Source organism: Dasypus novemcinctus, chromosome 1, assembly GCF_030445035.2.
Source record: "Dasypus novemcinctus isolate mDasNov1 chromosome 1, mDasNov1.1.hap2, whole genome shotgun sequence".
Lineage (NCBI taxonomy): Eukaryota > Metazoa > Chordata > Mammalia > Cingulata > Dasypodidae > Dasypus > Dasypus novemcinctus.
The window spans coordinates 166,897,053-166,912,843 of NC_080673.1; the positions used below are offsets into that span (position 1 = coordinate 166,897,053).

General features: G+C 44.2%; 1 protein-coding gene across 3 annotated transcripts in view; it reads left to right on the forward strand.

Annotated features, from left to right (window-relative positions):
• The first annotated feature begins 13,063 nt into the window (after window positions 1-13,063).
• Window positions 13,064-15,791, forward strand: part of UGDH (UDP-glucose 6-dehydrogenase) — a 55,365-nt gene continuing 52,637 nt past the window's right edge. For 2 of the 3 annotated variants that reach the window (XM_058299588.2, XM_071216926.1), the window contains exon 1: window positions 13,482-13,791. The gene's annotated coding sequence lies outside the window, so the exon portion shown is untranslated. Of the gene's footprint in view, window positions 13,792-15,791 lie in introns of all 3 variants that reach the window. The other variant, XM_071216931.1, reaches the window with a different exon arrangement.

The window sequence follows — 15,791 nt, forward strand, 5'->3', positions numbered from 1 at the left end:
AAAAGTTAAACATAGAAACTTTTCAGGAAGATGGTATCAGAGTAGGGTGGCAGAGCTCAACTCTCTTACAAAAACAACAGAGGGGGAAACGGACTTTGGCCCAGTGGTTAGGGCGTCCGTCTACCACATGGGAGGTCTGCAGTTCAAGCCCCGGGCCTCCTTGACCCGTGTGGAGCTGGCCCATGCAGCAGTGCTGATGTGCGCAAGGAGTGCCCTGCCACACAGTGGTGTCCCCCGCGTAGGGGAGCCCCACGCGCAAGGAGTGCACCCATAAGGAGAGCCGCCCAGCGCGAAGGAGGGAGCAGCCTGCCAAGGAATGGCGCCGCCCACACTTCCCGTGCCGCTGACGACAACAGAAGCGGACAAAGAAACAAGACGCAGCAAAAAGACACAGAAAACAGACAACCGGGGGAGGGGAGGGGAATTAAATAAATAAAAACAAATCTTTAAAAAAAAAAACAACAACAGAGGAAGGGCAAAAAGCTGTCTGAGTGAGCTGCTTTGGGGGTCTGCAGACCAGGAGAGTGCTGCATACAGTCCAGGAGGGAGGACGAGAGATGAAGAGGCCAAAGTGAAAGCCATAAGTTACTAAGTCCCACTACCAGGAAGAGCACCCATCCCCCAAACTCAAGGTGAACAGCCTGGTTATAAAACCAGAGCCTTGCTGCAGCCAACTGAGGGTGTGTTAGTCACCCAAGGGGTGCTGATGCAAAGTACTAGAAATCTGTTGGCTTTTATAAAGGGTATTTGTTTGGGATAGAAGTTTACAGTCACAAGGCCATAAAGGGTAAGTTACTTTCACCCATGTCTGTTGCCATGTGTTGAACAAGATGGCTGCCGGTCTCTGTGAGGGGTCAGCCTTCCTCTTCCTCTTAAGGCTACATGGTCTCAGCTTCTTCCTAACTTAGCTGTAAACTGGCATAAGGCTTGTCTCTCTTCCCAGGCCTCATCTCTTTCTGGGCTCAGCTGCTCTGCTCTCTCCACAAGGCCAGCTGAAAACTATTAGGCAAATGCCTTGGGTCTCTCCCCTGCACTCTAGCATCAAAACTCTTAAGTCCTCTCCTCTGCCCTGTCATTTTCTGTGTAGGTCTCTGCCCACCAATGGGGTGGGGACTCAACGTCCTACAAACCTAGCCAATCAAAGCCCTAATTTTAATCTAATCAAGTGAATGTGAAACTTCTGAATTTAATACAATCAAAAGGTATCACACCCTGAGGAACAGACCAGTTTACAAACAAAATATTCCTTTTTGAAATTCATCAGTAATATCAAACTGCCACAGAGGGGAAGGACTTTATTTTCCTGGGAAGTGGGAGGGTGCAGTGGAGGGTAAAAAGTGGTTTCTTTTTATGAATTTGGCCAGCTAAGCCCATTTTGAATCCTGGCTCTGGCCAGACCAAAATCACCAGTGAGTGGAGGCTGAAATGAGATGCTTGCCAAAGATCAATACCTGCTGGCATATCAGGAAACTGAAGTCTCTCATGTCCCAAGACCACCTGATCTGGTCTACGCCCCGTTTGTGGATCTATGGCCCTGTTTTGATGACTTAAGCTGGGCAATCTTAAAGATTTAGAATAAATTGAACCCAAAATCAAAGAAGAGCTGTGAAACAAAACCACTAGGTAAAAGAGAAATTGACCGTCAGAGTAAGTTCACCAATATAATCAGATGCCGGGCGATCAGTAAAAAATTATAAGCCATTCTAAGAAACAGGAAGATATGGTCCAGCAAAAGGATCAAATGAAAAATCCTGACCACACACAGCACTTAAGACAACTAATCAATGGTGTTCACACACATTTTCTAAAAGAGATAACAGATATTAAGAAGACACTGGGAGAGCATAAAGAACAATTTGAAAGTCTGCAAAGTAACAGAGCTTACGAAAATGAAAGACACAATGGATGAGATTAAAAATACTTTGGAGGGAAGTGGACTTGGCCCAGTGGTTAGGGCATCTGCCTACCACATGGGAGGTCTGCAGTTCCAACCCAGGGCCTCCTTGACCCATGTGGAGCTGGCCCAGTGCTGATGTGTGCAAGGAGTGCCGTGCTGCGCATAGAGGAGCCCCACGCACAAGGAGTGCGCCCCGTAAGGAGAGCCACCCAGCGCGAAAGAAAGTGCAGCCTGCCCAGGAATGGCACCGCCCACACTTCCAGTGCTGCTGATGACAACAAAAGCGGACACAACAGAAGTGGACAAAGAAACAAGACGCAGCAAATAGACAAAGAGAACAGACAACGCGGGGGGGGGGGGGGGATTAAATAAATCAATAAAAATCTTTAAAAAATAAGATGACGCAACAAAAAGAAACACAGATTCCCGTGCCGCTGAGAAGGATAGAAGCGATCACAGAAGAACACACAAGGAATGGACACAGAGAGCAGACAACTGGGGCGGGGGGGTGGGTAGAGAAATAAAATAAATAAAAATCTTTAAAAAAAAAAATACAATAGAGGCTGCCTGGGCGGGCATCCAGTGGCACCATGATCATGATGGTTTTTCCAGGTGGAGGCTGATCCATTGCACAGAGGATCTGCTGACCTCTGCGATATCCCCACGTGGAGGAAAATGGGTGTTGGTGGGGGATTGCTTCCGAGGTTTTCGCGACGTTCTGTGTTTCCTTGAAGACTGGAAAAGCTACTGTGGGTTTAGCTTTCCCTCTCTGGGCGCGGGGAAGTGCTCCGACCACGTCCACTTCCCTGCTCTCCCCATAGGAACCAGCACCTGCTGGCTTCCAATGTTCCGAAAGTTCAAGTTGCCAACCCAAAGCTGGACGGCACTGCTCCTCCCTCTGGGCCTCTCTGTCCCTGTTTCTTCCCCTCGCCCCAGCACCTCGGAGCCGTAGGCTTCCCGGGCAGGCTCAATTGCGGTCGCTCCCCGAAAACGCCACACCCAGGACTCCGCAAGCCGCAGCCTCTCCCACCGGTGTCACCTCCCCTCCCGCCCTCCTGGGGGTCCCAGAGCACAGAGTGGGGCTCTGAGTCAAGTTTCCCACGTGAGGAGAGGGCCTGTCCAAAGCCTTCTCGGGGAGAGGGTAACGCCTCCAGGAGGGAAGAGGCCAGTGTCCTAGAGGCCCTCCCTCCGCCCAGGATATCCGGGGGCTTCGCAGCCTCCCCTGGCTTCTCCTCCTCCTCCCCTCTGTCCTGCTGTGCTCTGATTCCTGATTCCCAGTCTTCCTATCTGTGCTGCAGAACTTCCCTCCTTCCACCCCAGCTTACATTTTCAAGGGTTCTCCTCAGCTTTACATAAGGTACAAAATAAAATAATAACATAAATACATTAGAGGCATGTAATAGCAGATTTGAATTAGGAGAGGACAGGAAATGTGAGTTGCAAGATGGAGCATCTGAACTTGTAGAGACCGGAGAACAGAAAGAGAAAAGAATGGGAAAAAATGTAACAGGGTCTCAGGGAATTGAATGACAAAGCAAAACACAGAAATGTAGGCATTATAGGTGGCTCAGAAGGAGAAGAGAACAGAAAAGGGGCAGAAAAAAATATTTGAAACTTCCCGACCCAAGATGTCAATTCTACCTAAACTGATTTACAGAATCAATGCAATCTCAATAAAAATTCCAAGAGTCTTTGTTTTTTACACAAATGGAAAACCAATTATCAAATTTATTTGGAAGGATAAGGGACTCCAAATAGCCAAAAATGTCTTTAAAAAGTTGGAGGACTCTCACTTCCTGACTTAAATGCATATTACTTATCTACAGTGGTTTAAAAAAAAAGCATGGTACTGGCATAAAGATAGACATATTGACCAATGGAACAGAACTGAGAATTCAGAAATGGACCCTCACATATACAGTCAAGTGATTTTTGACAAGGCTATCCAACCCATCCAGCTGGGTAGGAACAGTCTATTCAACAAATGGTGGTGGGAGAACCAGATATTCATAACTAAAAGAAGAAAGAGGACCCCTATCTCACACATTATACAAAAATTAACTCAAGGCAAGTGGATGTGGCTCAAGCAGTTGAGCACCAGCCTCCCACACAGGTCCTGGGTTTGGTTCCCAGTGCCTCCTAAAGAAGACAAACAAACAATGAGCAAAAACAATGAGCAGACAATGAGTAAAAACAAGCAAGACAATGAGCAAACAACAACCAGACAACAAGCAAAAACAAATGAGCAGGGAATGGATGTGGCTCAAGCGGTTGAATGCCTGCCTTCCATATGGGAGGTCCTGGGTTCAGTTCCCAGTGCCTCCTAAAGAAAAACAAAACAAAAAACAGACAATGAGCAAAAACAATGAGCAAACAGATGGGCGAGCCATCTCAGGGAGGGGAAAAACGAACTCAAAATGGATCAAGAACCTAAGAATAAAAGCTAGAACCATAAAACTTCTAGAAGAAAATGTAGGGAAACATCTTCAAGACCTGGTGATAGGTGGCGGGTTCTTAAACCTTACACCAAAAGCATGAGCAATGAAAGAAAAAGCAGATATATGGAACCTCATCAACGTTGACCACTTTTATCCTTAAAATGACTTTGTTAAGAAAATGAAGGCAGCCTACTCATTAAAAGAATATTTTTGTAAAACCACATATCTGATAGGGGTCTGATCTCCACGTTATAAAAAGAAGTCAAATAACTCAACAATGCAAGACAAGCAACCCAATTTAAAAATGGGGAAAAGACTTGAACAAAAATTTTCCTAAAGAAGAAATATAAATGGCCAAAAAGCACATGAAAAGATGCTCAACATTGCTAGCTCAAAACTATAATGAGATATCATTTCCTTCTTACAGGATGACCATTATTTAAAAAAACAGAAAACTGTTAAGTGCTGGAGAGGATGCAGGAAAATAGAAACTCTCCTTCCTTGTTGGTGGGAATGTAAAATGGTGCAGCCTCTATGGAAGATTTTTGGCAGTTCCTCGGGAAGCTAAATATAGAATTTCCATATGATCTGGCAATCCCATCACTAGATAGAATGTGGGCTAAGAAGGGGGAGCTGATGCTGAAGGCATGTAGAATGTTTAATAAGGAGGTGTGGCAGTTTGATATTGTGTGTTTGTAAACTGGTCTGTTCGTCTGAGTGTACTAGATTGTATTAGATTCAGAGATTTCACTTTTACTTTATTAAAGCAAGATTTGGGCTTTTATTTGACCAAGTCACTAGGATAACTCGGTTTGAGTCCCTGCCCCTGACCTTTGAGGGGTATATAAATGAATGCTTAGTCAAAGACAGAGGAGTAAATACATGGAGAAGGTGAACACATAGAGTTGAGTTTTTGATGCTGGAGCCCCAGGGGGAGAGCCAAACCTTTCACCTGATAGTTCACAGCTGGCCTTGTAAAGAGAGCAGAGCAGCTGAGCCCAGAAAGAGACAAGCCCTAGGAAGAGAGACAAGCCTTATACCAGCCTACAGCTGAGAGAAGAAGAAGCTGGGACCACGGAGCCTTAAGAGGAAAGAGGAAGGCTGACATCCCCAGCCATCTTGGGTCAACATGTCGCAACAGACTGAGTGAGAAAGCACCTCTTCTGGTACCTTGAATTGGACTCTTTAGGGCCTGGTAACTGTAAGCTTCAACCCCAAATAAATACCCTATCTAAAAGCCAAAAGATTTCTGGTATTTTGCATCAGCACCCCTTTGGTTCACTGATACAGACGGATTATAAATGTGGGGACATGTTTAGAGTTGATAGTAACACATTATAGTGAGTAAAACTAACACTGCTGACTTATAAATGTGATTGTGACTGAAAGGGGTAGTCTAGGGACAAAAATGTCAATTGAAAGAAAGCTAGAGGGTAATCTAGCAGCTGTATAACATAGTGATTTCAGTGATGATGATTGTGGTTAATAGCACAAATACAAGAATGTTCCTCTATTACAAAGTATTAAGAATATAGGGTTACATGGAGGAAATACGACTAATATAATGCTTAGACTGTAGTTAGTAGTAATATTGTAATATTTTTACAGCAGTGGCAAAGATGGTACTATATAAATGCCAAGGATCAGTAAATGGGGGATATAATAGGGTATATAATTTTTCTTTTTGGGTTAATGAAAACATTCTGAAATGAATTGAACTGGTGACAGCACAACTCTGTGATGAAACTGACAGCCAATTGAGTGTACACTTTGGATTGAACAAGGCAGAGGAACATATAACACAGTGAACCCCAAGGTGAATGATAGACTGTGGTTACAGTACAAATATGAGAACATTCGCTCATGAACTATAACATATACAGTATTAATATATTATGTTAATAATAGGATGGTTTGTGGGAAAAACACACCAAATATAAGTTATGGACTATAGATAGCAGTCATATTATGATGTTCTTTCACAACAATGTAAGGTGTTGGTGGTGGGACAATGTATGGGAATCTTGTATTGAGTATATGATTGCCTTATTAACTCATAACCTCTCAACTTAAAAAAAAATTTAGTTTTAAAAAGGTTAAACATAGAATTATCATACAACTCAGCAAATCTACTTCTAGATATCTCTCCAAAGAATTGAAAGCAGGGACTCAGCTATTTGTACACCAATGTTCATAACAGCATTATTCACAAAATCCAAAAGGTGGAAGCAACTCATGTCTGTCAAAAAATGAATAGATAAATAAATAAAATGTGCTCTATCCATACAACAGAATATTATTCAGCCATTAAAACAATGAAGTGCTACAGTATAACTGAAAGATTAACAAATGTGCTTTAGTCCAAAAGAAAATACCAATAACTCACTGTATGTTATGACGTGTGTTAGCCTTTTGAAATAGCCAGAAGTAGATATCTGTAACTGTTGTAATTCAATGAACTGTAACCCAGATGACTTGTTTCCTTAACATTGATGCTATCTTTTGAAACTGCATAAGTTTTACCTGGTAACAAGACAACTGAAGTTGGGGGCCCTTGGTGTAGTCCCTTATTGACCACCCCAAATTCCTACGTTATCTTGCTAGACCAAGGTAGTTCTAATCACAGTTGGCTTGCCTGACATGTGCAGTAGCCTAAACCTAAACTTCAAGTAAACTAAGCATGTAATCAATCTGCACACAGTCAGTGATTAGATTACCTCTAACCTCATCATTATCCTAAGCCTGCCTGTCTTTGTTTGAATGCTATAAAACACTGAAAATTTCTTCAGTTTGGGGAGACAGGTTTACAGGCTGTCTGATCTCCTTGCTTTGCACTTAGCAATAAACTTTCTCTCTTTGAAACCCAGTGTCAAATAATTGGCTATTCCATGCAGACTGGGCAGAAAATCCCCGAACTGAGAACTGATAAATATCAACAACATAGATGAATCTCGAAGACATCTTGTTGCGTGAAATAAACCAGACACAAAAAGACAAATATTGGATGATTTCTCTTATATGAAATACTTAGAATAAGCAAATTCATAGTGACAGCAAGCAGACTATTGGTTATCAGGAGTGATGGGAGGGATGAAGGGGAAATTATTGCTTACTGTATATGAGTTTCTCTCTGGGATGATAAAAATGATTTGGAAATAGTGGTGAAAGTTATACAACACTGTCAATGTAGTTAATGTCACAGAAACGTTCACTTAAAATGGTTAAAATTATTTTTATGTTTTGTATATTTTACAATAAAAAAGTTAAAATAATTTTTGACATAACTAAGTATAGCCACTTTACTAAATAAATCATTAAATTTTATCCATTTGAGTTTTATTCAGTGTCCCATGAAAATTTTAACAGTTCTAGATAATATTCAAGTTGCTTTTAAAAGAATTGAGATCACTAATTCATATGGCATCTTCTATGGAACTCAGAACATCCCAACGTAAGCCAAAATGTCCTCTTTCTAACTCTAAACTTCAGCCTTAGCAAAAAATATGCATAAAATGGGGAAAGACAGATTTGAGGTGCCTTGATTAATCATTATAGAGGATTTTCTCAAAATTAGTATTCAATTTATCCCTTTGGCACTCAGGAGGATTTTTACACCTGGTGGGTAATGGATCCTGGTAAGCTTTTTGTTTGCATGAAAGGTAAGCCTTGCTTTTGTAATACGTAAAAAGGAATATTATTCTCAGGCAGATCAATTTAGGAAAGGGTACCTGTGGAAGTTGAGGAGCTGGAAATTGATTCTTTTAAAAATATCTGTGCAAGGCAAAATCTAATCTTCACTGTCAGGAGTCAGGAGAATGTCATCTTGGGTGAGGTGTGGGAATATCACCACATCTTGTTGCTTTTAATTCCAAAACATCTCTTGAAACTGTACATTTCTCTAAATTTCCATTGCTACTGCTCTGTATATACTACTTTCAGTCTAGATAACAGTAACTGCCTCTGAACTGATCTCTCCACATTCACTCTTTTTGTTCCTCAGTCTTCTTCCTGCCACTCCATTTGTACTAGTTAACTCCTGTATTTCCTTTAGGTATCAACTCAATTATCATAACTTCAGGAAGCATCCCTATGTCATATACTCCTACTGTATACTTTATAAGATTATGCATTTCACCTTAATAAAGTTGTAAGTTTACATTTATCTGTGTGATTGCTTGATATTCCCCTATACAGAGTAAAATTTGTGAAGGCAGGGAATTTATCATTCTTTACTCAAAATTACATTCCCAGTGACTAGCACAATCCTAGCACATAGTAAACACTGTGGGAAATATTTGTTGAAGGAATGAGTCAATTTTTTAAAACATTATTTTAAAAGGAATATTTTTGTAATTGAAATCCTATTTGGAAGATTGATATATAAAGCAGATAAAGGTAGAACTGTTTTGATGGGGAGAAGGAGGGATATAGGAGACCCAGGGCCTTGCCTATTTTAACCTCCTACTTACTCCCCTTTGTCACAGACTCAACTGCACCACCAGAGAAACTTAGGGCTCTTTCCATGAAACATAGTTTGAAAATAATTGAACTTTGACCCTTTTCAAAGAACCAGTGTGTAGTTTTGTTGATTTTCTCTATTGTTTCTCTATTCTCTATTTCATTTATTCCACTCTAACCTTAATTATTTCCTTCCTTTTGCTCAGTTTAGGTTTAGTTTCCTTTTCTTTTTCTAGTTCCTACAGGTATAAGGTTAGGTTAACTGACATGAGAACTTTCTTCCTCTTTTTTTTTTTTTTCAAGATTTTATTTACTTCTCTCCCCCCCCCCCCCCCCCCCCATCTGCTCTCTGTATCCATTCGCTGTGTGTTCTTCTGTGTCAGCTTGTATTCTCAATGGGCAGCTCCCGGAACCAATCCTGAGACCTTCCAGAGTGGGAGAGAGGGGATCATTCTCTTGCACCACCTCAGCTCCCTGGTCTGTGTCTCTTTTTGTTGTGTCATCTCTCCGCTGTGTCTCTTTTTGTTGTGTCATCTTGTTGTGCCAGCTCTCTGTGTGGGCAAGCACGCCTGCATGGGGCAGCACTCCTGCATGGGACAGCACTCCACACAGGCCAGCACTCCATGTGGGCCAGCTTGCCACATGGGCCTTCACCAGGAGGCCCTGGGCACCAAACCCTGGACTTCCTATGTGGTAGATGGGAGCCCAATTGCTTGAGCCACATCTGCTTCCCTCTTTTCTTCTTTTTTTAATTAAAACACTTTCAGCTATAAATTCCCCTCTGTGAACTGCCTTTGCTGATTTCCATAAATTTTGATATGTTGTGTTTTTGTTTTGTCTCAAGATTTCCTAATTTCCTTGTGATTTCTTCTTTGACCCATTGGTTATTTAAAAGTATATTGTTTAATTTTCACCAATTTGTGAATTTTCCTATTCTCCATCTGCTATTAATTTCATTTCATTCCACTATGGTCAGAGAAGATACCTGTATCTTTAATCTTTTAAAGATTTCAATCTTTTCACATTTATTGAGACTTGTTTTGTTACATGAAAATATTTTGACCTCATGGACTCCTTGAAAGGGTCTCAGGGATCCTCAAGGGTCCCAGTCCACATTTTGAAAACTTGTCTTAGATGACCTCAAAGGCCCACTGATCTTCTGTGATTTAGTTTCTAAGATCCTATTGACTGTTTTAAGAAAACTATGATTATCAAAATACTAGCAAAAAATGTGAGGTACTAGGTAGAAATACGCTGAATTCAAAATAAAGGGAAGAACATCAGAAAAGTGATTTTATTACAAAGTCAATTGTAACAGGTAACTCAAATTTATACATACAAGTTCAAAAAGATGCCTCTACTTGTCACATGCACTGCAATTCCTTGTTTTTAGCTCTCTCCTACTGGTCTGTGAGCTTTGAAAGAGGGAAGGGAGCTGTGCTTTAGTTTGCTAAAGGCTGCCAAGGCAATATACCAGAAATGGATTGGCTTTCACGACAGAGATTTATTAATTTATGAGCTTAAAATCGGGAAGCAGATGTGGCTCAACTGATAGAGCATCTGACTACCATATCGGCGGTCCAGGGTTCAAATCCAAGGCCTTCTGACCTATGTGGTGAAGCTGGCCCACATGCAGTGCTGATGTGCGCAAGGAGTGCCGTGCCATGCAGGGGTGACCCCTGCATAGGGGAGCCCCATGCGCAAGGAGCGCGCCCCGCATGGAGAGCCACCCCATGCAAAAAAAAGTGCAGCCTGCCCAGGAGTGGTGCTGCACACATGGAGAGCTGACACAGCAAGATGGCAGAACAAGAAGAGACACAGATTCCTGGTGCCACTGACAAGAATGTAAGTGGACACAGAAGAACACACAGCAAATGGACACAGAGAACAGACAACAGGGGGTGGGGGGAAGGTGAGAGAGAAAAAAAGTGTCCAAATCAAGGCATCATCAGGAGATGCTTTCTCCCTAAGATGTAGCTATGGGCAATTAGACACACTGCAGCATCCACTAGTCTCTGCCTTCTCCTCCAGGATCCCTTGCTTTCAGCTTCTGGCTGCTCTTGCTGTGGCTTTCTCTCTCAGCTTCCACGGGTTCCTCTCTGAGCTCCTGTGGTCTTTTTTCTCTTCTTTATCTCTCTGTATCCATCCCATTTATAAAGGACTCCAGTGTGAGGATTAAGACCTTCCCCGGGGAGAAAGTGGCCATGGTGGCTGCTGGAGGTAGGGAGTGGGAGGAAGAGATGTGATGTGGGGGCATTTTTGGGGGTTGGAGTTGTCCTGGGTGGTGCTGCAGGGACAGTTACCAGACATTGTATGTCCTCCCAGGGCCCACTGGGTGGACCGTGGGAGAGTGTGGGCTATGGTGTGGACATTGACCATGAGGTGCAGTGGTGCTCAGAGATGTATTCACCAAATGAAATGAATGTCTCATGATGATAGAGGAGGTTGTTGTTAAGGGCAGAGGAGTGGGGTGAGGGGGGTGGGAGGTATATGGGGATCTCATATTTTTTGAATGTAACATTAAAAAAATAAAGACAAGAAGGGAAAAAAACCTACCCTGGGGGAAGCGAAGTTGGCCCAGTGGATACGGCATCTGCCTACCACATGGGAGGTCCGCAGTTCAAACCCCGGGCCTCCTTGACCCATGTGGAGCTGGCCCAGACTCAGTGTTGATGCACACAAGGAGTGCCGTGCTACACAGGGGTGTCACTCCCACGCATAAGGAGTGAGCCCCGTAAGGAGAGCTGCCTAGTGTGAAAGAAAGTGCAGCCTGCCCAGGAATGGCACTGCACACACGGAGAGCTGACACAACAAGATGACACAACAAAAGAAACACAGATTCCCGGTGCCACCGGTAAGGACAGAAGCGGTCAGAGAAGAACACACAGCGAATGGACAGAGAGAGCAGACAACTGGGGCGGGGAAGGGAAGAGAAATAAATAAAAATTAATTAATTTTTAAAAATCCATAAAAAGAAAGACCTATCCTGGGTCACTTTCTGCTGAAGTCATTTAGTCAAATGACCCTTAACTGAATCTAATCAAAATGTCAACCTATAACAGGTTCACACCACAGGAATGGGTTAAGAGTCTAATTTTTGGGGGGGTCCACAAAAGCCTCAAACTACCACAGGCTGTAATCCATTTTGCATTCCCAGCCTCCAGGATAATAGGCATTAAATACATTTTTGTTGGATGAATGAACTGTTCGCATAGAATGTACAAAGCCTACATATATCCTATAACATTCTGCAACTCATAACAAACTTTGTTTCATCAAAGTTCAACAACTTTCTTAAAATTGTCATTATGATCCTATCAAAAAAGCCATCATCTTCCTGGTATTTTATTTTTTTAAAGACATTTCTTTCTCCTCCCCCCTCATTGTATGCTCTCTGTATATTCACTCTGCGTTCTTCTGGGTGTTTGTCTTCTCTTCAGGCAGCACAGGGAACCCAACCTGGGACTTTCCCGCGTGGGAAAGAGATGCTCAATCTCTTGCACCACCTCAGCTCCAACGTCTGCTACGTCTCTTATTGTCTCTCCCATGTCTCTTTTTGTTGTGTCATGTTGCTGCGCCAGCGCTCAGTGTAGGCCAGCTCACCTTCACCAGGAGGCCCCAGGAGTCAAACCATAGACCTTCCACATGACAGACTAGAGCCTAATCACTTGAGCCACATCTGCTTCCCCCTGGTATTTTTATAAGGATAAACTGTCAATAGCTTTCCTCATAACGTATTTTTCACATGGTCTTTGCCCAGCTTTTGTCACTTGACGTACAAATGATGACAGATTAAATTACCTGATGTAATTCGTAATTTGAGGAGTAAAACAAAAAGTTATAACTGTGCCTAGCTCTTTTTCTCCATCAGTTTGAGGTTGAACATGCCCTCAGAGAAGGGAAAGAGAGAAATAGAGCTGTTCTCCACGATGAAAGTGGGCAGGCTCCATATTCTTCTCATACACGGCACTTAGATGTTGCATACTCTCGTCACATACGATGCAGATATCCAGACCCCGAATTTGGCGAAGAAGCATCTCTGGAAAATATGCCTGGAGGGCGTGGGTGTCTGGCTTTTACTCCCAGAGGTCAGGGCGGGGGCCCTAACTGTCCAGTCATGATGGGATTCAGCATCCTCCCATCGTGTAGGCGCCTCCTTCCCAGAAGCAGTGCAACCGGCAGGATCTGACTAAAAACCCTGGCCATGGGCCCGGAAGGCGGGGCGGGCCCACGGGCTCAGAAAGCGCCGGAAGGGTGCGATTCGCGGCCCGGGACTAATCCACAGGTTCCAGGGGGTCAGAAGGCCGAGGTTGGCCTTCCCGCCTGTTAAAAAGACCGGAAGAGGGGCCGGGGCCTTCCGGCCACCACGGGCTGCAGCCTGCTCGGTGCCTCCTCAGCCCTAAGGCCTGGCAGACCCACCGCGCACACAGCCGCCTTCTCAGCGCGGACAGCCGGCCAGAGCAGGATCCTAAGCTCAGGGGCGGGCAGTGGAGGCTGGACCGACTGAGGCCCAGCACCCTCCAGTGCGCCCGCCCCGGGCCTGTCCGAGCCGTAAACGCACGCAGCCCCACCCAGCTCCGCTCGCCGAGGGGGCGGGGCCGCTGAGCTGGCTCGCGCCAATTCGCCCAGGCTTGGCGCGGGGCGGGGCCGGCCCCTCTCGGTCACTGCTAGCCCCGCCCCCGGCCCCCGGCCCCTGGGCCGGGCTGAGGTACAGCCTGGGCGGCGCGCTGTACCGCGGGAGGGGGAGCTGGAATGTGACTGAGGGCTGAGCCTGGGAAGGTCTGGCTGCGGGGGAATGAAGCCTCCGCCTTCTGGGGCAGAAACCCTTAAATACGGGCTCCAGTGGCCGACCCGGGGTGCGGCGCTTGGCAGCCTGAGGGAGGAGTGGAGGTCAGGCGGAGGAGGACGCGGGTGCAGAGGCTGCGGCAGCGCGGCCCAGAGCGGTGCTGTCCGAGCGCCGGGGTGAGGAGTGGTCGCCGCGCTTGGTGCTGGAAGACGGTAAGCGCCTGGCCCGGGCTGGCCGCCCGCCGCCTAGCCGGGGTCCTGCAGGGCCCCCGCGGGGAGGAGGGAGCGGGCTGGGGCGGTGCGCGCCGCTCGCCGTCGCTTCTGCGCCCTCCCTCCGGGCTTCCCGTTTCCTTTACGACCCCTGTCTCCTCTTGGCCTTAGGGCGGGAAAAGGCTTTTGGATCTGCTGCCTCCGGGATGGGATACCGTGGGCTTTTTTTCCCAAGACTCATGAGTCTTCAGCCCACTTTATCACTTGAATCAAATGAGATTTCCCCGCTCCCCCAGAAAGCCGAACGCCCACTGGGGAAAGCGGTCCTCCCGTTAGGGATTTTGGCCACAGAGTCAGTCTTTTGTTTGTGCTTAGAGTCTGCTCACCTGGGGGGCTGCTACTTTCTTCTTGTCTCTGGCAGCTCCTCTTAAGAACTCAAAAGGAAAAAGCCACAAAGCCATTTTGAGGGTGAAATTCCAAAGACATCCTCTCATGATTTCTGTGGGGGACTGCCCTGGAATTCGTTTGGTCGCCCCACAATATAATTGCTCTATTTAGAGTTGGGGAAGACCTTTCTTAGGTGCTTCAGGGGACCATTTTTGAGAGAGACTTAAAAAAATTATGCATTCCATTTCGGATAGGGTTGAGAAATTTTAAGTATAGAGGAGTTCACTCGTTGGGATATACAGAGAAGAGTCTGTCCTCTTTGCATACGTTGTCCATTGACCTCAAAGACACAGTGAGTCTTTGAGTTTCTTCAAATCCCCCAAGGAATGGAGAACAGTAGTCTGGTCTGTTTCTTCAGGGTGTTCTGGAAATGAAAGAGCTGACTGTCTGCTCTGAGATGGGCTTACATCTAGTTTAAGGTAAGCAGTAGGAAACCCCAGTTAAAGGATCACATTTCTTCTCACAGTGCTGTACCCCTTTCTCAAATATAAAAGTTATAACAAGTATACATCATTTCCCTCTTACCATTTGCACAGCTTTATATGATACCCTTTAGATATAAAGTTAACACTCTCTTATGATTAAATATTTTTCTTGCATCAGGCATCTGTTAGTATTTAATTTTTGAAAATTACTAAGATGATGTGTGAAATTGATATATCCAACCATAATGCCCATTGCTTTAGCTCCTGGGTACATTAGCAGTTATGCAGCATGGACCGAATAGGGGTGTGATGATTGGTTATATTCACCTCAGATTGTAGTAGGGCCTACATTATTTGTTAGCCATATACTCTAAGTTGAAATATTGATTGGAATTTTTGAAATTTTAGGTAAAGGGTAGTTTTAGAATGGCTTGATTTGTTGTGATTCTCAAAATACATTGGTAAAAACTCATTTCAAAATGACGCACTCAGTGAGCAAACAATCCTATTTCTCTGACAGTACAGTAGAGGGTTAGAGGGTACATAAAAGTAGAAATAGAAAATGGAATCAGAAGGTATCTGTCATGCAAAGTATATTGCCAACACTGAATCATGCTCCATATTAAAGTTTATTGAGGATTTTATTGAAACTTTCAAGTGACAGTTAATTTGGATTTACACTGATGGTTTATCCAGCTTCTTCAATAATATTCCCATTGTGATCTATAAGCCATACTTCATATAAAATTGTAAGGTGGTGGAATAACCCAAAATGAAGTCCTAAAACACATCCATATGTATAATACAGGTCTGCCTGCCTTAAGTATCTACTTCATTTGCTGTATGTGAGGCAAGTTGAAATATGGCCTCACCATTCAAGTTGGATAAGAAGTAACTTTGGGAAGACATGCTGAATTTCTCCCTAAACAAAAGAGAAAATTATAGGATTCTGACCAGTCTCTACAAAAATACCTTAGTCAGCCACCTGAATGAAAGCTAGTCAATCAGCATCTTCTTAAAAAGAGAGGTTCTAGGGGAGAGTTTTTCATTTCATTCAGTTAGTATTTATTGAGAGTCTGCCATTCCAGGTGCTGAGGATAATAATAGTACCTGATAAGAACTGTTAGCCTG